Below are 23,796 nucleotides of genomic sequence, written 5' to 3'. Positions count from 1 at the left end.
AGAATTTCTGTGCATACTGATGTGACTGAATGAAGAAAGGGTAGACCATATTGTGATTCAACCATGAGAAAACAGAATCTATGTGGGAGTAAGTGGAAGTGATTTGCATTTAAAAATCCTTGTCTTAGACCAGCAGGAGATGGAGGCCAACACAACCAGGGGACAGCCAGAGTGTAGTTGCACATGTAAGATTTGCTGCTACCACAATTTATGGAAAGTACTCTGAATGCAGGGATCACCACAGAGTGTTGATTCCCCCACATTATTCACCCACAGCCTGCATGCCAGGCATTGTGCATGCCAAAAGCAAATTCACCCATGTCTTTGTCTCAGCTAATTGCTAACAAGAATAGTCATGCCAGTTTAAGAAATAAATCACTTTCATTCAGACTACTTCAGAAAATGTAAAAAATAAATGAAGGCAAACAGACCAAACTCTCTAACATACTTGTCTCAACTCTGCTCTTTTCAATGTTTTTATAAGAAAGTTCCAACTGTGAGTAATTTTTTCGCCATCTTCATTTAAAGGACCTGGAAAATTTTGAGTAAAGGCTCATATAAACTCAATAGCTGCACTATTAAGGATTCAAAAGAAAGATTTAGGGATAACACATAAGAGATAGGAACAAATTTTTGGAAATTTTGGGCGTTAAAATGTTTGATAAAAACTGATGGGAAAATTAGCAAAAGAGGGATGTCCAATAGCAAATTCAAACAAAACGACATGACAATCAGAGAAAACCTCTCTAAAGTCCTTATTTCTAAGTCAACATGACTGTATATAACTTTGTTCAAACCAAAAGCCTGATTCTATGGCGCACCAGGATGCATTATACATCTGCTTTGTAAATCGTAGCTGAAAAGAAAACCATCTTGTCCTTAAGATGCCCATCAATGCTCCTACTTACTCCCTGCATTTCTTTATGATAAAACTAGTTATTCCTGCCTATATGTTAATTTATAATCTTTTGAGCTTTTACAAAATGTAAAAAAGTATATAACCTTGTGAAAACTGTTCATTCTATGTGAAGATTATATTTCCTAAGATAAAACTCCCTTTGAGAGAAGTTTATTCATTCTGCATCAACACAATAAAAAGAAAGTCAATTTATATCACAGAACTTCATAGGTAATTAGGAATTGAAGATGGTGCAAGAAAAAGGGCTGAAAAACAAGAAAATTGGTATGTGTAAGGACACCTAGGTTCCATCCAGCATATCCTAAAGCTTACCTGCCCCCTGGGGAGAAAAGAAAAATTTAACCAAAAAGGCAAAAACTAAGGGCATTACTCACAATGGAAGGCAGAGAAGAGGTGCCATGCCTAAAACAGTGAGAGTAACTCAACAGAGGTCTGCTTTCCCACCCTGAGTCCACTTAAGCCATTATGATCTAACAATGTTAACTTCAACAATCCCCTACCACCAGGGGGGAAAGTTTTTACTGGAAAAATTAAAGACAAGACCAACAGACACTGATATGGGACAGTTTTCCCCAAAATGAATCAACACCCAATCACCCCAGGAGTTTATAAGCTCTAGTCATCATGTAGTCTTCTAGGGACTACTTAATAGATTATAAGACATTTGAAGAAACTCTCCCTGATTAAAGACAGCTCAAAACAAGCAAGGGAACTGGAGAAACATGCAAATGCAGGGAATGAAAAACATAGCTTGACCCACTCTCAGAGAAAGAAAATATATTATAACCATGAAATGAAATTAGAAGAGTATTTAAAAATTTGGAGACCTCTTACAAATTAAATTATTATAGCTAAAATGGAAAAATAACTCAAAGAACAGATGGATACAAAATTGAGGAAATATCTTATGGTGGAGAGATTAAACAACAACAACCAATAAGTTTAAAAGTTTGAATAGGAGGGAAGAGAAAGATAATCAATCAATCCAGGAAGCCCACAGTCAACTAACAAGATTTCCATAAATAAAACAAAAAGTGAACATAAAATAAAACTATAAGAAAGATAGCACAATAAATTCCCAGAAAAAAAGAACATAATTTTCTAGATTGAAAAGTTCCATTGGGTATGCGGCACAAATAATAAAAGAGATCTCCACAAAGTCTCACTATTGTGAAATTGCAGAAGACCTGGAATAACATCCTAAAATCCAAAAGCAACAGTAGATCTATTCAAAGGACTGAGAATTAAATGGTCCTGGACTTCTCAACAAAAATGCTGAAATCAGAAGACAAAGGGCTGCATTCAAAATCTGAGGAAAAATTAGATCTCCAAAGGAAAAGCGAGCTGAGCCTGCCCCTCCCGCCCCCATGCACCTTGCCAATCCACCCCAGCTAATATGCCAGATCCCCCGCACCACAAGCCTGGCAGCGTGCAAGTAGCCCAGATGGGCCACGCCACCCCACAGTGAATCCCGCCCCTAGGAGAGGGGAAGAGAAGGCACACACCAGTCTGACTGTGGCCCCAGCAGTGGGCTGGGGGAAAACATCAGTTCTGACTGTGGCCCCACCCACCAATGCAAGTTATTCAAGACAGCACAGGGGAAGTGCCCCGCAGTCCTGGAACCACTCCAAGTACTATCCAAAATGACAAAAGGGAAGAATTCCCCACAGAAAAATGTCCAGGAAATAACAACAGCTAACGAACTGATCAAAAACGATTTAAACAATATAACAGAAAGTGAATTTAGAATACTAGCAATAAAATTAATCGCTGGACTTGAAAAAAGTATAAAGGACAGCAGAGAATCTCTTGCTACAGAGATAGGGACTAAAGAACAGTTAGGAGGAGCTAAAAAATGCTATAAATGAGTTGCAAAATAAAATGGAGGTGACCACAGCTCGGATTGAAGAGGCAGAGGAGAAAATAGGTGAATTAGAAGATAAAATTATGGAAAAAGAAGAAGCTGAGAAAAAGAGAGATAAAAAATCCAGGAGTATGAGGGGAAAATTAGAGAACTAAGTGATGCACTAAAGAGACATAATATACGCATAATTGGTATTCCAGAGGAGGAAGAGAGAGGGAAAGGTGCTGAAGGTGTACTTGAAGAAATAATAGCTGAGAACTTCCTGGATCTGGGGAAGGAAAAAGGCATTGAAATCCAAGAGGCACAGAGAAGTCCCTTCAGACGTAACTTGAATCGATCTTCTGCACGACATATCATAGTGAAACTGGCAAAATACAAGGATAAAGGGAAAATTCTGAAAGCAACGAGGAATAAACATGCCCTCACATATAAAGGGAGACCTATAAGGCTCGTGACCGATCTCTCTACTGAAACTTGGCAGGCCAGAAAGGAATGGCAGAGAGATCTTCAATGTGATGGACAGAAAAAAATATGCAGCCGAGAATCCTTTATCCAGCAAGTCTGTCATTTAGAATAGAAGGAGAGATAAAGATCTTCCCAAACAAACAAAAACTGAAGGAATTTGTCACCACTAAACCAGCCCTACAAGACATCCTAAGGGGGATCCTGTGAGACAAAGTACCAGAGACATCGCTACAAGCATGAAACCTATGGACATCACAATGACTCTAAACTCCTATCTTTCTATAATAACACTGAATGTAAATGGACTAAATGCGCCAACCAAAAGACATAGGGTATCAGAATGGATAAAAAAAAAAAGACCCATCTATTTGCTGTCTATAAGAGACTCATTTTAGACCTGAGGACACCTTCAGATTGAAAGTGAGGGGATGGAGAACTCTTTATCATGCCACTGGAAGCCAAAAGAAAGCTGGAGTATCCATACTTCTATCAGACAAACTAGACTTTAAATTAAAGGCTGTAACAAGAGATGAAGAAGGGCATTATATAATAATTACAGGGTCTATCCATCAGGAAGAGCTAACAATTATAAATGTCTATGCGCCAAATACGAGAGCCTCCAAATATATAAAACAATTACTCACAAACATAAGCAACCTTATTGATAAGAATGTGGTATTTGCAGGGGACTTTAATACTCCACTTACAGAAATGGATAGATCATCTAGACACACGGTCAATAAAGAAACAAGGGCTCTGAATGATACATTGGATCAGTTGGACTTGACAGATATATTTAGAACTCTACATCCCAAAGCAACAGAATATACTTTCTTCTCAAGTGCACGTGGAACATTCTCCAGATAGATCACATACTGGGTCACAAAACAGCCCTTCATAAGTATACAAGAATTGAAATCATACCATGCATACTTTCAGACCACAATGCTATGAAGCTTGAGATCAACAACAGGAAAAAGTCTGGAAAACCTCCAAAAGCATGGAGGTTAAAGAACACCCTACTAAAGAATGAATGGGTCAACCAGGCAATTACAGAAGAAATTAAAAAAATATTTGGAAACAAATGAAAATGAAAATACAACAACCCAAACGCTTTGGGATGCAGCGAAGGGAGTCCTGAGAGGAAAATACATCACAATCCAGGCCTATCTCAAGAAACAAGAAAAATCCCAAATACAAAATCTAACAGCACACCTAAAGGAAATAGAAGCAGAAAAGCAAAGACATCCTAAACCTAGCAGAAGAAGAGAAATAATAAAGATCAGAGCAGAAATAAACAATATAGAATCTAAAAAAAACTGTAGAGCAGATCAAGGGAACCAAGAGTTGGTTTTTTGAAAAAATAAACAAAATTCATAAACCTCTAGCCAGGCTTCTCAAAAAAAAAAAGGGAGATGACCCGAATTGATAAAATCATGAATGAAAATTGAATTATTACAACCAATCCCTCAGAGATACAATTATCAGGGAATACTATGAAAAACTATATGCCAACAAACTGGACAACCTGGAAGAAATGGACAAATTCCTAAACACCCACACGCTTCCAAAATCTGAGGAAAAATTATATTTAGCCCAGAACTCTGCATCCAGACAGCTATCAATTAAGTACAATATTTTTAGACATCCAATGTCTCAAATTATTTACCTCCTTTGCACCTATTTAAGGAAGTTATTGGAGGATGTACTCCACTAAAAAAGGGGGGGAGGCAAACCAAGAAAGAGGAAGAAACTGAATCCAGGAACTAGGGGATCCAATTTGAGAAAGCAGCCTAGGGGAGGCCCCAAAGAGCAGTCTTGCAGACAGCTTAGAAAAAACAGTCCAGAGGACATAGGGCTGAAGTTATGTCTCCAAAAACGAATCATATTGAAAGATTATCTAGTATGATCAGATTATTAGTTATAGGGGTTTTATAAATCTTTTGGAGGACCTGAGAAAACTGAGTGACAGTCATCTGGAAAAGTAGGCAAATGAAGCAGGCATTACCAATTCCAGAAAAAAACAAAATGCTGTAGAAAAGGGAATGAAATCAGAATACCATTCTTAGTTCTGCAGTGAGTAATGCTGATGTGGTCATAATAATGCAAATACTTATTATTAATTTGATAAATTGTGGTATAATTATATTGGAAATTAGAAGGCAGCATAACTGGCAGTAAAAATATCTAATCTCTATCTGCCATTAAAGGAAGATAGTGGATGTCAAAAGATATTAAATCATAGATATTCATGGAGGGAATCTGAAAGGATAGCAGAATAGAGGCCTCCAAGCTCACCTTGTTCCATGAATACAACTAGATAACACTCACATCAGGATAAATAACCCAGAAAATGATCCAAAGACTGGCAGAACAAACCCCACAGCTAAAGATAAAGAGGAGATCACATCAAAGGTAGAAAGGGTGAAGACACAGTTTGGGAGCAAAACAGATCATGGCTGTCCATAGTGGAAAGGGGGCAAGTGTTGCAGAGATGGGCAAAAAGCACGTTCACATCAGGGATCCCATGAACAGGGATGATGAATCATCATAACATTTGCCTTGGAAAGTGAGAGGGATCAAACTTTGTGAGTTCTTACAACTAGTGAGACTTGAAACCTGGGATTTTATAAATTAGCAGACTTGGCTCCGCGAAAGCCCAGAGGGCCTTAGGAAGCAGAGTCCCTGCCCTTAAAAAGACATCAGGACAAACAGCCTATGCAGATAGAGCATAGAACCACCAGTTTGAAAAATGCTGGGGGAATATGGGAGGGAGAATGATTTACTTATCTCAGAGCTTGGCCTGAAGAGAAGGGATTACAGGGGACACCTCCAGGAACAAAGGAGCTGACAGTTGCCATTTCCCTTTTCCACCCCCCAGCATAAACAATGGTCATCTTCTGGAACCAGTGCTGTGCCCACACAAACTTGCTTATACCAAGTCCCCCACTCCTGCAATTCTGTGAATCCACCTTTCCTAGTCATGCTCCCCTTAGTCCCAGTGCTATGGGCTCTCTCCTTCAGAAGAATAGCACAAACCCTGCCAACACCACATCTCCCCACCTGCACATATTGTGGGATCTCAGCTGTGATGGCAATGGGTGCAGGTCTCATTTCAGAAGTAGACCACCACATACCTTGTTAAAAGAGGTTGGGTAACCTCTGCTATGGACCAAACACTGCCATAATAGGCAAAAGAGCTTCTGCAGACAACTGGACTGAAGGGAAAAGAGGCCAAGATTCAACAGTAGAGCATAAGTAACACACATAGGAGACATTCCCTGAAGCATCAGACCCTGGAGAACAGTGGACACTGCATTGAAGAATACTACAGAATGTTCATAAGGCTATAATCATTGATAGAAGAAGTAGATGACTTTACTAACACAGGGAAACAGATACAAGAGTTAGACAAAATGAAGAGACAGAGAAATAGGTCCCAAGTGAAAGAACAGAACCAAACCACAGCAAGAGACCTAAGCAGAACGGATATAATACGTCTGACAGAGAATTTAAAATAATAATAAAGAAACTCACTGGACTTGAGAAAGAGTAGAGGACATCAGTGAGATCCCTAACAATAAGATAAAAAAAGAACAAATCAGGGATGAAGAACACAATAAATGAAATTAAAATACACTTTATTGCAAAATAAAACAAAATACACTTGATGGAATAAATACCAGGCTAGATGAAACAGGGGACCGAATTAATGAACTGAAAGACAGAGTAGTGGAAAGTAACCATCTGAGCAAAGGGGAGGAAATAAAATTATGTAAATTGAGAATCATCTTAGGGATCTCACTGATTCCATTAAGTAGAAAGAATTCACATTACAGGGATCTCAGAAGAAGAAGAAGAGAGAGAAAAGGAAGTAAAAAATTTACTTGAAGAAATAATAGCTGAAAACTTCCCTAATATGGGGAAGGAAACAGATCTCCAGATCCAAGAGGCAGAGAGAACCCCCAACAAAATCAACCTAAGGTCCACACCAAGATACATAGTAATCAAAACGGCAAAAAGTAGTGCTAAAGAAAAAAATTTTGAAGCAGCAAGAGAAAAAAAAATAGTTACATACAAGAAAAACTCCATAAAGCAATGAACAGATTTTTCAGTAGAAATTTTGCAGGCCAAAAGGGAGTAGCATTATATATTCAAAGTGCTGAAAGAGAAAAATCTGCAATAAAGAATATTCTATTCATGAAATATGGCCCTTTGTAGTAACGTGGATGGAACTGGAGAGTGTTATGCTAAGTGAAATAAGCCATACAGAGAAAGACAGATACCATATGTTTTCACTCTTATGTGGATTCTGAGAAACTTAACAGAAACCCATGGGGGAGGGGAAGGAAAAAAAAAAGAGGTTAGAGTGAGAAAGAGTCAAAGCATAAGAGACTCTTAAAAAATGAGAACAAACTGAGGGCTGATGGGGGGTGGGAGGGAGGGGAGGGTGGGTGATGAGTATTGAGGAGGGCACCTTTTGGGATGAGCACTGGGTGTTGTATGGAAGCCAGTTTGACAATAAATTTCATATATTGAAAAAAATAATAAAATAAAATAAAATAAAATAAAATAAAATAAAATAAAACGAATATTCTATTCAGCAAAGTTATCATCCAGAATAGAAGTGAGGAGTTTCTCAGACAAACAAAAACTAAAGGAGTTCATGACCACTAAACCTGCCCTACAAGAAATATTAAAAGGAACTCTTTCAGTGGAAAGGAAAGACTGTGAGGGTATGAAAAGTTTTTTAAAAAGCAATAAAAATAAGTGCTTCTGTAAATATCAGCCAAGGAATTCATAAAATAAAAGGAGGTAAAATATAACTTCTAAAGCATGAGGAGGAAAGGAATAAAGGATGAGTTCAAACTTAAGTGACCATCAACTTAATATAGGTTGTGATATGCAGAAGATGTTATATGCAAACCTAATGGTAACCACAATTCAAAAGCCAGTAATAGATATGCAAAGAATAAAGATAAAGGGGTCCAAGTATATAACAAAAGAAAGCCAACAACCATGAAAGACAGGGAGCAAAGAAAGGACCAGATAAAAACTACATAAACAACCACAAAACAAGAAACAAAATGGCAACAAATACATATCTATCAATATTTACTTTGAATGGAAATGGGAAAAAAATGCTCCAGTCAAAAAAATGCCCAGGTATGGGCACCTGGGTGGCTCAGTCGGTTGAGCGTCCGACTTTGGCTCAGGTCATGATCTCACAGTTCATGGGTTCAAGCCCCACATCAGGCTCTGTGCTGACCGCTGGCCTAGAGCCTGCTTCGGATTCTGTGTATCCTTCTCTCTCTGCCCCTCCCTTGCTCACGCTTTGTCTCATTCTGTTTCTCAAAAATAAATAAATGTAAAAAAAAAAATTAAAAAGACATAGGGCGACATAGTGGTTAAAAAATAAGCCCCAATCTTGAGGCACCTGGGTGGCTAAGTTGGTTAAGTGATTTCAGCTCAGGTCATGATCTCATGGTTCATGAGTTCGAGCCCTGTGTTGGGCTCTGTGCTGACAGCTCGGATTTGGATTGACAGCTGCTTTGGATTCTGTGTCTCCTTCTCTCTCTCTCTGCCCCTCCCCTACTCACAATCTGTCTCTTTCTCTCTCTTTCTCAAAAATAAATAAACATTAAAAAAATTATATGAAAAATATAAGACCCAACCATATGTTCCCTACAAGAGACTCACTTCAGACCTAAAGACACTTGCATATTGAAAGTGAGGGGCTAGAGAAACATTTATCATGAAATGGATGTCAAAAGAAAACTGAGGTAGCAACATTTTTATCATACAAAATAGACTTTTTTAAGATTTTATTTTTAAGTAATCCCTACACCCCAAACATGGGGCTCAGACTAACAGCTCTGAGATCAAGAGTTACATGCTCTACTGACTGGGTCAGCCAGGTACCCCAGACAAAATAGACTTTAAAACAAAGACTGTAACAAGAGAAAAAGAAGGTCCTAAGTAAAAATAAAGAGGACCATCCTAAAAGAAGATAAAACCATTGTAAATATTTATGTACCCAACATAAAGCACCCAAATACATAAAACAGTTAATAATAAACATAAAGGAACCAATTTATAGTAATACAATAATAATAGGGGATCCTAACACCCCACTTATATCAATGGACAGATCATCCAAACAGAAAATCAATTAAGAAACAGTGGCTTTGAATGATACACTGGGCTATATAGATTTAACAGATATATCCACAACATTCCATCCTAAACCAACAGAATACATGTTCTTTTCATTTGCATGTGGAGCATTCCCCAAAATAGATCACATATTATCCTACAAAAAAATCTCTACCAATTAAAAGAGATCAAAGTTATACCTTACATCTTTTCTGACCACAACACTATGAAACTAGAAATCAACCATAAGAAAACATCTGGAAAGACCACAAGTATATTGAGGTTAAATAACATGCTACTAAACAATGAGTGAGTGAACCAGGAAATAAAAGAAGAAACAAAAATTACATAGAAACAAATTAAAGTGAAAACAAAATAATCCAAAATCTTTGGGATGGCCAGCAAAAGTGGTTCTTAGAGGAAAGTTTTTAGCAATGCAAGCCTACATAAAGAAGCAAGAAATATCTCAAATAAACAACCTAACCTTACATCTAAAACAACTAGAAATAGAAGAAAAAAACAAAACTGAAACCCAGCAGAAGAAAAGGAGTAATGAATATTAGAGTATAAATAAATGATGTAGAAACTAATAAAATAATAGAACAGATCAATGACCAAGACCTTATTCTTTGAAGAGATCAACAAAATTGATAAACTTCTAGGCAGACTCATTAAAAAAACAAACAAGCAAGCAAACAAACAAAATAAAAACAGGACCCAAAGAAACAAAATAAAATGAAAAAGGAGAAATAACAGCCATCACCACAGAAATAAAAACAATTGTAAGAGAACATTATGAATATTATATGCCAACAAATTGGACCAACTAGAAAAATGGATAAATTCATAGAATATTTCTATATCTATTTCTATATATTCTATGAATTTATCCATTTCTTCTAGGTTGCCAAATATATATAAGGTTATATATAAGGTTATATCCTTCTAGGAATTTATCCATTTCTGAATGATAAATTGAAACAGGAAGAAATAGAAAATTTGAACAGACTGATTACTAGCAATGAAATTGAATCAGTAATCAAAAAACACCCAACAAACAAAGTCCAGGACCAGATAGCTTCACAGGCGAATTCTACCAAACATTTAAAGAAGAGTTAATACCTATCTTTCTCAAATTATTCCAAAAAATTGAGGAGAAAGGAAAACTTCCAAATTCATTGTATGAGGCCAGTATCACCCTGATACTAAAGCCAGATAAATACATCACCAAAAGAGAACTATAACCCAATATGTCTGATAAACATAGATGCAAACTCCTTAACAAAATACTAGCAAACTGAAATCAACAATATATTTAAAAAAATCATTTACCATGATCAAGTAGGATTTATTCCCAGGATGCAGAGCAGTTCAGTATTCACAAAACAATCAAAATGATACATCACATCAATAAAAGAGAGGATAAAAACCATATTATCATTTTAATAGATGCAGCAAAAGCATATGACAAAGTGCAATATCCATTCATGATAAAAACCCTCAACAAAGTAGGTTGGGAGGGAACTACCTCAACATAATAAAGGCCATAGCTGAAAAACCCACAGCCAACATCATATTCAATGTGGTACAACTGGGAGCTTTCCCCCTAAGGTCAGGAACAACTCAAGGATGTTCATTCTCACCACTTTTATTCATATAGTACTGGAAGTCTTAGCCACCGCAATCAGACAGCAAAGAGAAATTAAAGATATCCAAACTTGTAAGAAAGAAGTAAAACTTTCACTATTTGCAGATGACATGGCACTCTATATAGGAAACCCTAAAGACTCCACCAGAAAATTAGAACTGATAAATTAATTCAGTAAAGTCACAGGATAAGAAAATCAGTGTGCAGAAATTTGTTGCATTTCTACATACTAATAATGAAGCAGCAGAAAGAGAAATTAAGAAAACACTTCTGTCTAGAGTTGCACCAAAAATAATAAAATACTTGGGAAGAAACTTACCCAAAGAGGTAAAAGATCTGTACTCTGAAAACTATAAAACATTAATAAATAAATTGAAGATGACACACAAAAAAGGAAAGACTTGCTCATGGATTAGAAAAATAAATATTATTAAAATATCTATACTAACCAAAGCAATCTACAAATTTAATGCAATCCCTATCAAAATACTAACAACATTTTTCACAGAACTAGAACAATCTTAAAACTTGCATGGAACCAAAAAAAACCCTGAATAGCCAAAACAATTGAAAAAGAACAAAACTGGGGGTATCACAATTTCAGATTTCATATTATACTACAGAGCTATAGTAATGAAAACACTATGGTATGAGCACAAAAATAGACACACAATTCAATGGAACAGAAATGAAAACCCAGAAATAAACACAGGTTATAGGGTCAATTAATCTTGGACAAAGGAGGCAAGAATAAGCAATGGGAAAAAAAGTGTCTTCAACAAATGTTGTTGGGAAAACTGGAGAGCTACATGCAAAAGAATGAAACTGGACACCTTCTTACACCATATGCAAAAATAAATTCAAAATGAATTAAAGACTTCAAACCATAAAAATCCTAGATGAGAGCACAGACAATAATGTCTCTGACATTAGCCATAGCAACATTTTTCTAAGTATGTCTCCTGAGGAAACAAAAGCAAACATACACTATTGGTACTACATCAAAATAAAAAGCTGAACAATGAAGAAAACAATTGACAAAACTAAAAGGAAACCTTGGGAATAGAAGAAACTATTTGCAATTGATGTATCTGATAAAGGGTTAGTATCAAAACCATGTAAAGAAGTATACAACTCAACACCCCCAAACCAACAAGTGTTGGAGAGGTTGTGTAGAAAAAGGAGCACTTGTGCTCTGTTGGTGAGAATGCAAACTGGTGCAGCCACCTCAAAAAATTAAAAGTAGAACTACACTGTGATCCTTAAATCACACTACTTGGTATTTACCCCAAAAGTATAAAAACACTAATTCAAAGGGATACACACACCCCTATGTTTAGAGCCGCATTATTTACAATAGCCAAATTGTAGAAATAGCCCAAGTTTCCATGAGTAGATGAATGGATAAAGAAGATGTGGTATATATATACAATGGGATATTATTCAGCTATAAAAAGGAATAAAATCTTGTCATTTACAACAACATGGATGGAGCTAGAGAGTATAATGATAAGTAAAATAAGTCAGAGAAAGACAAACACCACATGTGGAATTCAAGAAAGAAACAAATGAGCAAAGGAAAGAAAGAGAGAAAAACCAAGGAACAGATTCTTAACTATAGAGAACAGAGAGGATAGGTTGGGGGATGGGTGAAACATATGGTGGGGATTGAAGTATACACTTATCATGAGCACTTAATAATGTGCAAAATTGTTGTATCACTATATTGTATACCCCAAACTAATGAAACACTGTATGTTAACTATACTGGAATTAAAATAGAAAACTTAATTTAAAAATAATTTTAAAGGGTATTAAATCCAGAAAGAGCTGAGTAAGTTTCTTAGATGTAAAAATAAAAACAAAAATAAATAAATAAAACACCTAAAAATTTGAAACTGTAGGATAGGATTCAAGGGTGAGGATGCATGAAGCAAAGCACAGCTTTTTTCCTTTATATACGCTTGAATTATTTTCCTTTTTTCATTTTAACTATTGTATATTTCAAGACAAGATACGTTAATCAAGACTGGGGACACTGGCATAAAGATTACATTACATTATTCAAGTTATATTAGGGCATAAGCAGTAAAATAGATTAATGGTAGATCTCAGAAATAAATCCTCACATATGTAGTCAAACTGACTTTCTTTTTTTTTCTTTTTTTTTAATATATGAAATTTATTGTCAAATTGGTTTCCATACAACACCCAGTGCTCATCCCAACAGGTGCCCTACTCAACACCTATCACCCACCCTCCCTCCCTCCCACACCCCATCAGCCCTCAGTTTGTTCTAAGTTTTTAAGAGTCTCTTATGCTTTGGCTCTCTCTCACTCTAACCTCTTTTTTTTCCTTCCCCTCCCCCATGGGTTCCTGTTAAGTTTCTCAGGATCCACATAAGAATGAACACATATGGTATCTGTCTTTCTCTGTATGGCTTATCTCACTTAGCATAACACTCTCCAGTTCCATCCACGTTGCTACAAAGGGCCCTATTTCATTCTTTTTCATTGCCACGTAGTACTCCATTGTGTACATAAACTACAATTTCTTTATCCATTCATCAGTTGATGGACATTTCGGCCCTTTCCATAATATGGCTATTGTTGAGAGTGCTACTATAAACATTGGGGTACAAGTGCCCCTGTGCATCAGTACTCCTGTATCTCTTGGGTAAATTCCTAGCAGTGCTATTGCTGGGTCATAGGGTAGGTCTATTTTTAATTTTTTGAGGAACCTCCACACTGTTTTCCAGAGTGGCTACACCAGTTTGCATTCCCCCCAACAGTGCAAGAGGGTTCCCGTTTCTCCACATCCTCTCCAGCATCTATAGTCTCCTGATTTGTTCATTTTGGCCACTCTGACTGGCGTGAGGTGATATCTGAGTGTGGTTTTGATTTGTATTTCCCTGATGAGGAGTGACGTTGAGCATCCTTTCATGTGCCTGTTGGCCATCCGGATGTCTTCTTTAGAGAAGTGTCTATTCATGTTTTCTGCCCATTTCTTCACTGGGTTATTTGTTTTTCGGGTGTGGAGTTTGGTGAGCTCTTTATAGATTTTGAATACTAGACCTTTGTCCGATATGTCATTTGCAAAGATCTTTTCCCATTCCGTTGGTTGCCTTTTAGTTTTGTTAGTTGTTTCCTTTGCTGTGCAGAAGCTTTTTATCTTCATAAGGTCCCAGTAATTCATTTTTGCTTTCAATTCCCTTGCCTTTGGGGATGTGTCGAGTAAGAGATTGCTACAGCTGAGGTCAGAGAGGTCTTTTCCTGCTTTCTCCTCTAAGGTTTTCATGGTTTCCTGTCTCACGTTCAGGTCCTTTATCCATTTTGAGTTTATTTTTGTGAATGGTGTGAGAAAGTGGTCTAGTTTCAACCTTCTGCATGTTGCTGTCCAGTTCTCCCAGCACCATTTGTTAAAGAGACTGTCTTTTTTCCATTGGATGTTCTTTCCTGCTTTGTCAAAGATGAGTTGGCCGTACGTTTGTGGGTCTAGTTCTGGGGTTTCTATTCTATTCCATTGGTCTATGTGTCTGTTTTTGTGCCAATACCATGCTGTCTTGATGATGACAGCTTTGTAGTAGAGGCTAAAGTCTGGGATTGTGATGCCTCCTGCTTTGGTCTTCTTCTTCAAAATTACTTTGGCTATTCGGGGCCTTTTGTGGTTCCATATGAATTTTAGGATGGCTTGTTCTAGTTTCAAGAAGAATGCTGGTGCAATTTTGATTGGGATTGCATTGAATGTGTAGATAGCTTTGGGTAGTAATGACATTTTGACAATATTTATTCTTCCAACCCATGAGCACGGAATGTTTTTCCATTTCTTTATATCTTCTTCAATTTCCTTCTTAAGCTTTCTATAGTTTTCAGCATACAGATCTTTTACATCTTTGGTTAGATTTATTCCTAGGTATTTTATGCTTCTTGGTGCAATTGTGAATGGGATCAATTTCTTTATTTGTCTTTCTGTTGCTTCATTATTAGTGTATAAGAATGCAACTGATTTCTGTACATTGATTTTGTATCCTACGACTTTGCTGAATTCATGTATCAGTTCTAGGAGACTTTTGGTGGAATCTATCGGGTTTTCCATGTATACTATCATGTCATCTGCAAAAAGTGAAAGCTTAACTTCATCTTTGCCAATTTTGATGTCTTTGATTTCCTTTTGTTATATGATTGCTGATGCTAGAACTCCCAACACTATGTTAAACAACAGCGGTGAGAGTGGACATCCCTGTCGTGTTCCTGATCTCAGGGAAAAAGCTCTCAGTTTTTCCCCATTGAGGATGATGTTAGATGTGTGATTTTCATAAATGGCTTTTATGATATTTAAGTATGTTCCTTCTATCCTGACTTTCTCGAGGGTTTTTATTAAGAAAGGATGGTGAATTTTGTCAAATGCTTTTTCTGCATCGATTGACAGGATCATATGATTCTTATCTTTTCTTTATTAATGTGATGTATCACATTGATTGATTTGCAAATGTTGAACCAGCCCTGCATCCCAGGAATGAATCCCACTTGATCATGGTGAATAATACTTTTTCTATGCTGTTGAATTCGATTTGCTAGTATCTTATTGAGAATTTTTGCATCCATATTCATCAGGGATATTGGCCTGTAGTTCTCTCTTTTTTTTTTTTTTTTTACTGGGTCTCTGTCTGGTTTAGGAATCAAAGTAATACTGGCTTCATAGAATGAGTCTGGAAGCTTTCCTTCCCTTTCTGTTTTTTGGAATAGTATGAGAAGGATAGGTATTATCTCTGCTTTAAACGTCTGGTAGAACTCCCCTGGGAAGCCATCTGGTCCTGGACTCTTATTTGTTGGGAGATTTTTGATAACTGATTCAATTTATTCACTGGTTATGGGTCTGTTCAAGCTTTCTATTTCCTTCTGATTGAGTTTTGGAAGTGTGTGGGTGTTTGGAATTTGTCCATTTCTTCCAGGTTGTCCAATTTGTTGGCATATAGTTTTTCATAGTATCCCCTGGTAATTGCTTGTATTTCTGAGGGATTGGTTGTAATCATTCCATTTTCATTCATGATTTTATCTATTTGGGTCATCTCCCTTTTCTTTTTGAGAAGCCTGGCTAGAGGTTTGTCAATTTTGTTTATTTTTTCAAAAAACCAACTCTTGGTTTCCTTGATCTGCTCTACCGTTTTTTTTAGATTCTATATTGTTTATTTCTGCTCTGATCTTTATTATTTCTCTTCTTCTGCTGGGTTTAGGATGTCTTTGCTGTTCTGCTTTTATTTCCTTTAGGTGTGCTGTTAGATTTTGTATTTGGGATTTTTCTTGTTTCTTGAGATAGGCCTGGATTGTGATGTATTTTCCTCTCAGGACTCCCTTCGCTGCATCCCAAAGCGTTTGGATTGTTGTATTTTCATTTTCATTTGTTTCCATATATTTTTAAATTTCTTCTGTAATTGCCTGGTTGACCCACTCATTCTTTAGTAGGGTGTTCTTTAACCTCCATGCTTTTGAAGGTTTTCCAGACTTTTTCCTGTTGTTGATCTCAAGCTTCATAGCACTGTGGTCTGAAAGTATGCATGGTATGATCTCAATTCTTGTATACTTATGAAAGGCTGTTTGTGACCCAGAATGTGATCTATCTTGGAGAATGTTCCATGTGCACTCGAGAAGAAAGTATATTCTGTTGCTTTGGGATGCAGAGTTCTAAGTATATCTGTCAAGTCTATCTAATCCAATGTATCATTCAGGGCCCTTTTTTCTTTACTGACCATGTGTCTAGATGATCTACCTGTTTCTGTAAGTGGGGTGTTAAAGTCCCCTGCTATTACCACATTCTTATCAATAAGGTTGCTTATGTTTGTGAGTAATTGTTTTATATATTTGGGGGCTCCTGTATTCGGCGCATAGACATTTATAATTGTTAGTTCTTCCTGATGGATAGACCCTGTAATTGTTATACAATGCCCTTCTTCATCTCTTGTTACAGCCTTTAATTTAAAGTCTAGTTTGTCTGATAGAAGTATGGCTACTCCAGCTTTCTTTTGACTTCCAGTGGCATGATAAATAGTTCTCCATCCCCTCACCTTCAATCTGAAGGTGTCCTCAGGTCTAAAATGAGTCTCTTGTAGACAGCAAATAGATGGGTCTTGTTTTTTTATCCATTGTGATACCCTATGTCTTTTGGTTGGCACATTTAGGCCATTTACATTCAGTGTTATTATAGAAAGATATGAGTTTAGAGTCATTGTGATGTCCATAGGTTTCATGCTTGTAGCGATGTCTCTGGTACTTTGTCTCACAGGATCCCCCTTAGGATGTCTTGTAGGGCTGGTTTAGTGGTGACAAATTCCTTCAGTTTTTGTTTGTTTGGGAAGATCTTTATCTCTCCTTCTATTCTAAATGACAGACTTGCTGGATAAAGGATTCTCAGCTGCATATTTTTTTTTTCCTGTTCATCACATTGAAGATCCCCCTGCCATTCCTTTCTGGCCTGCCAAGTTTCAGTAGAGAGATCGGTCACGAGTCTTATCAGTCTCCCTTTATATGTTAGGGCACGTTTATCCCTCGCTGCTTTCAGAATTTTCTCTTTATCCTTGTATTTTGCCAGTTTCACTATGATATGTCGTGCAGAAGATCGATTCAAGTTACGTCTGAAGGGACTTCTCTGTGCCTCTTGGATTTCAATTCCTTTTTCCTTCCCCAGATCCGGGAAGTTCTCAGCTATGATTTCTTCAAGTACACCTTCAGCACTTTTCCCTCTCTCTTCCTCCTCTGGAATACCAATTATGCGTATATTATGTCTCTTTAGTGCATCACTTAATTCTCTAATTTTCCCCTCATACTCCTGGATTTTTTATCTCTCTTTTTCTCAGCTTCTTCTTTTTCCATAATTTTATCTTCTAATTCACCTATTCTCTCCTCTGCCTCTTCAATCCGAGCTGTGGTCACCTCCATTTTATTTTGCAACTCATTTATAGCATTTTTTAGCTCCTCCTAACTGTTCTTTAGTCCCTATCTCTGTAGCAAGAGATTCTCTGCTGTCCTTTATACTTTTTTCAAGTCCAGCGATTAATTTTATTGCTAGTATTCTAAATTCACTTTCTGTTATATTGTTTAAATCGTTTTTGATCAGTTCGTTAGCTGTCGTTATTTCCTGGAGATTCTCTTGAGGGGAATTCTTCTGTTTCATCATTTTGGATAGTTGCTGGAGTGGTGGGGAACTACGGGGCACTTCCCCTGTGCTGTCTTGAATAACTTGCGTTGGTGGGTGGGGCCACAGTGAGACCTGATGTCTGCCCCCAGCCCGCCGCTGGGGCCACAGTCAGACTGGTGTGTGCCTTCTCTTCCCCTCTCCTAGGGGTGGATTCACTGTGGGTTGGCGTGGCCCGTCTGGGCTACTTGCACACTGCCAGGCTTGTGGTGCTGGGTATCTGGCCTATTAGCTGGGGTGGATCAGCAAGGTGCACGGGGGCAGGAGGAGCAGGCCCAGCTCACTTTTTCTTGGGAGGTCCGCTTCAGGAGGGGCCCTGGGCCACCGGGAGGGAGTCAGACCTGCTGCCGTAGGGATGGATCTGCAAAAGCACAGCATTGGGTGTTTCGGTGGTGCAAGCAAGCTCCCTGGAAGGAACTGGTTCCCTTTGGGATTTTGGCTGGAGGATGGGCAAGAGAGATGGCACTGGCAAACGCCTTTGTTCCCCGCCATGCTGAGCTCTGTCATCTGGGCTCAACAACTCTCCCTCCCATAGTCCTCCAGCCCTCCGAGCAGAGCTGTTAGCTTATAACCTTCCAGATATTAAGTCCCACTTGCTGTCCAAACACACTCCGTCCAGCCCCTCTGCTTTTACAAGCCAGAGTTGAGGGCTCTGTTTTGCCGTCGGGCTGCCCCTCCACCACCCCTGCTCCCTCCTGCCAGTCCGTGTAGTGCGTACTGCCTCTCCGCCCTTCCTACCCTCTTCCGTGGGCCTCTCGTCTATGCTTGGCTCTGGAGAATCTGTTCTGCTAGTCTTCTGATGGTTTTCTGGGTTATTTAGGCAGGTGTGGGTGCAATCTAAGTGATCAGCAGGACGTGGTGAGCCCAGCGTCCTCCTACACTGCCATATTCCTCCAAACTGACTTTCAAAACAAGTTCTGAGAAAATTCAATGGTGAAAAAATAGTATTTTCAAGAAGTGATACTGGGAAAATTGGAAATCCACATGTAAAAGAATGAAGTGAAACCCCTACATCACACCATATACAAAAACAAACACAAAATGGGTTAGAGATGAGCTAAACCTAAAAACTGTTAGAATAAAATACACGTATAAATCTTCATTGGTCATAAAATAGAACAAGGCTGTAAAGAAAAAAAATGATACCTGGAATTCATCAGAATTACAAGCATTTGTGCACCAAAGGACAGTATCAAGAGAGTGAAAAGACAACCCACAGAATAGGAGAAAATACTTGCAGATCATATATCTGTAAGGGATTTGAATGCAGATTATGCCTCCTTCTAGTTGTGTGATCTTAGGCAGCTTGTTTTCCCTTAATGAATCTCAGTTTCCTCTTCTGTGAGCTGAAAGAGTTGGAATAACTGATAGAAGAAAATAGCACTTAAATACTTTATGGTTTATAAAATGTGTTCTTATTCATTTATTATCTTATTTAATCCTCATTACAGCTCTGTTGTGAAAGCATTACTATTATTCCCACTTAACAAATAAGAATTTTCTATTATAACATTTCCTTTATGTAGTGGAGTTCTACCACTGCTTTGTTTCCTCTCCCCAGGGCCTTGACATTCCATGGTAGATGTAGGTTGAACACCAGGCCATCTCCACATTGTCATGCACTACACCTTACCTTTCTTGTTTTCTTCTGAAGATTTCCCAAGCTATCTGTTGTGTCCTCCACCCTGTCTGCTGACCGAGAACACACACCGGACTTTGCAACCCTTCCTTTAAGAACAGTTGTCAGTTATTGAACTAGTCCAAGAGTCTGAGTAACCAATAGAAGCAAGATTCTATTCAACTTCACTCATGTCTCTTGTAATTTCAGGATACTTTATGATAACTCACTTTGGAGGATAAATGCAAATAGTCCTTGATCACTCCTCTTGCCTCTGCTACCACTGTGCTCTTCACTCTATAAAGGAAGAAGAACAAAGACAAAAAGGGGGAGGAGAAGAAAGAGGAAGAGGAATCACATTTTATTTCCAGTAATTTCCTGAAAGCAGAAATTCAAACCTCAAGGGACATTTGTATTTCTGAGGTGATGTGTAACATTGGAGTGACCTCTCAGCTTTGACTCAGGCTCACAAAGGCCCTGCCTCTGGCCCTCAGTGGAAGTGCCCCCACATAATCCAATGGAGAAAGGAAACATATAAATTTCTGCAGATGGTGACACAAAAGCCCAGAAATATGAAATGATCCACTCCAGGCCACACAACTAAAATGTGGGAGAGCTAGATGAAAACATTAGGATTAGGCCTGTCTACTCCTGACTTGATTTTCCTTCTATCACCTTATGACCTACAACCATTCCTCTCTTAAGACCTTCAATACAACAAGTATGGAGAGTGCTGTGTTCCAAAGCTACTTTGTTCCAATCCTCCTTTGTTTCAGAAAATGTTTTTCTCCTGCAGACAAGGCTGCAGGGATGAACTCTGCAGGACTGACTTGTGTAACAGTGGCTCTGGTGCACTGCCTATAAAGCTCAGCATACTTGGAGAGAACTAACGGGTATTAAAGACAACAGAGGTAATCTGCCACATCCCATCCAGAGATATTCAGGGATGTTAGGTGGAAGGACTGCATTTCCCTTTCTTTGTGTCAGCCTCAGAGGACAGACTCACACAAACGTTATAGAGCTTTCTCCAGGAATAGAGTCAAGTCAGTTTGGGCTATATCTTGGAATAATAAATTCTGCAAGTAAGACAACACAGTAAAAGATAATATTCCCTAATATTAACTCTCAGTTTTCTATTGCTTTTAGAGTGGTTCTTTGTGGAAGTGTTCTTAGACTCTGTGATCACTAAGACTGGGACTTTCTTAAATATTTTAGCTACTTTAGTCATATCCCCTCAGATTTGGGTCCCTCCCTGTAAGAATTTTCCTGTCTTGGGGTACATGAGTGTCTCAGTCAGTTAAGTATCCAACTCTTTATCTTAGCTCAGGTCTTGGTCTCAGAGTCATGGGTTCAAGCCCCTCATCGGGCTCCACACTGGGCATGAAGCTTATTTAAAAAAAAATCTTTCTGTCTTTCTCCACGCTGCTCTTCCTGCCACACATTCATCAGAGTCCCCTCTGCATTTTCTCTGACTCCACAGTCACTGCCTTAATTTGTGGTGCTGTGGCTTCCACCCAGGTGTTATACTTTGGAAACAAATGTCTTTTGGTTTGTTTCCAACAGTCCCTCTTAGAGTGCCTATTGTTTCACTGGCCTGTTGAACACAATGTCTCACTAGTCCCACTGTCTTTTCTGCTGCACCATAATTGATAATTCAGAGCCCATCATCTTATAAACATGTTTATGGTCTCTTCAACTCCTCTCTTTCCAGATGAGAAAATTCACATCTTCATCTTTTCCACAGGGGAGGTCATCTGACATTGTATGCTATTTAAAAAAATATATATTGTGGCTCATTTTGCTGGATTGATATTTTCATTTTTAGAAGAACTTAGTATCACTTATGAATGTGGAAAGTTTATAATACATTCTTTTCTTCATATCATATATAAAGCCATGAATAAATACCAATCCCATTTTCTATTTTTATAGGATTCTCCTTTTTTTACTCTTCCAAACATAGACTATGTTTATGATCTATTTGTGATCTAAAATAAAAAAATGCTCCCTGACTTACTTTGTAGTATGTGTTTTTGACTTTTCTATAATAACTTATAATTACAATAAATTATATCCATTTTTTTCCCCTTAAATATGTGTTTTATATTGCTTAAACAACGCTAACCAACAAGTCAAGGATGAGTTCCTCTTTATTATTTTATTTTTTTAATGTTTATTTATTTTTGAGAAAGAGAGAGAGAGAGAGAGAATGTGAGCAGAGGAGGGGAAGAGAAAGAGAGAGACACACACACAGGATACGAAGCAGGCTCCAGGCTCTGAGCTATCAGCACAGAGCCCGACGTGGGGCTTGAACTCACAAACTGTGAGATCATGACCTGAGCCAAAGTTGGACGCTCAGCCGACTGAGCCACCCAGGCATCCCTGAGATGAGTTCTTTAAAAAAATTCTTCCTATTTTTGAGAAGAGAGGGAAACAAACCACAAGAGACTCTTTTATTATTAATTTATTTATTATTGTTTAAATTTAAGTGAGACTCTTTATGATAGAGAACTAACTGAAAGTTGACAGAGGGAGGTAGGTGGAAGATGGCTAGATGGGTGATGGGTATTAAGGAGGGCACTTGTGATGAACACTGGGTGTGGTATGTAAGGATGAATCACTGAATTCTACTCCTGAAACCAATATTGCACTGTATGTTAACTAAAATTTAAATTTAAAAATTCTTCCTACTTTATAAATGTGGTACAATTTTTGTAATAAGCCCAGTCTTTATTATAAATTCTCCTCCACATGTAAGAGTGTATCATTATCAGTACTCCTGACTCTTCTGCACCCTACCTTAACCTCACTCCCACTTTTGTACAGGGATCCAGTGACCATTCACTCAGTGTACATTTTTAGTTACAGCTTACATATTCTGACAAAGGATTTTCTAATTTTACCTTTGGGCTCTTCAAATTCTGAGACAATATCATCTTGACTAAATGACAATATAAGCACACCTGGTTTTAAAAATCAGGTAAGTCTAATTAATACTAACCCTCTAAAAACATATCCATAAATCAGCTATCCATTGTCCAAGTAATAAGGATTCACTGCTGTTCAGCTTGAACTTGTTCCAGTAATTTGGAGTTTGTACTGAGCCCAACAAACTCCTGCAAAGAAATGTAATAATCAAAGCCAGACACCATTAACATTTCAATCTGATATCCAAGTACCTCACAGCCTGCACCTGTGGGTCTTTCCATTTCTACCTCTGCCTCTATCTCTACCATTATTCCCACCCAGACTATGCGCATTTCTGCCTCTTTGTACTTTAACACAGAATGTATACTAACTTGCATTAATGATCATTTTCATACTGTGTATATCCTATTTGCTAAAATACATGGGAAGCTATTTACAAGTGGGTGCCATGACTCTCATCTCTTTAAAACCCCACATTTAATAAATGTTTGAAAAAGGTAGAAAAATGTCAAAATATTTATAGGACCTATGTATTTGCCCACACATTCTCTTTTGATATAAAAGAGCATCTAGTTTACTATGTCTGAATTAGCTAATAACTTATTCATTAACAAGTGAGAACAATTCCTCATTATAATATTTGTATTAGGAAATCCACTGTTTGAAGGGATTTCAGGGAAGTTTCTTTTCACTTCCTCTGATAAAATATTGGATAAAAAAATGTTTTTTTTTTCTGCCCTCCTGCTTTTATTTCTAAAAGTGAAAGAAGTTTAGGAAAGGTAGAAACACGGCCACCCATTCACCGAGGACAAAGTCACTTTAGCAGCTCTAGGTTTAGCCACAGAAAAACTACTCAGCTTCTAAGAACCAGGCAAACAATTTCCCACATTGGCAATTTGGCAGCAGTACAATGTTGAGGACACTTTCTCAACTCAGCTGAGAAAACTCAGGAAAGACCAAATGGAGGAACAGAGGACAAAGTTTTATGGTCTGTTGGGGATGTGCCAAAG

The sequence above is a fragment of the Panthera tigris genome, chromosome B1 (assembly GCF_018350195.1).
Source record: "Panthera tigris isolate Pti1 chromosome B1, P.tigris_Pti1_mat1.1, whole genome shotgun sequence".
NCBI classification, from domain to species: Eukaryota; Metazoa; Chordata; class Mammalia; order Carnivora; family Felidae; genus Panthera; species Panthera tigris.
Note: the sequence above shows the minus strand (reverse complement) of the source record.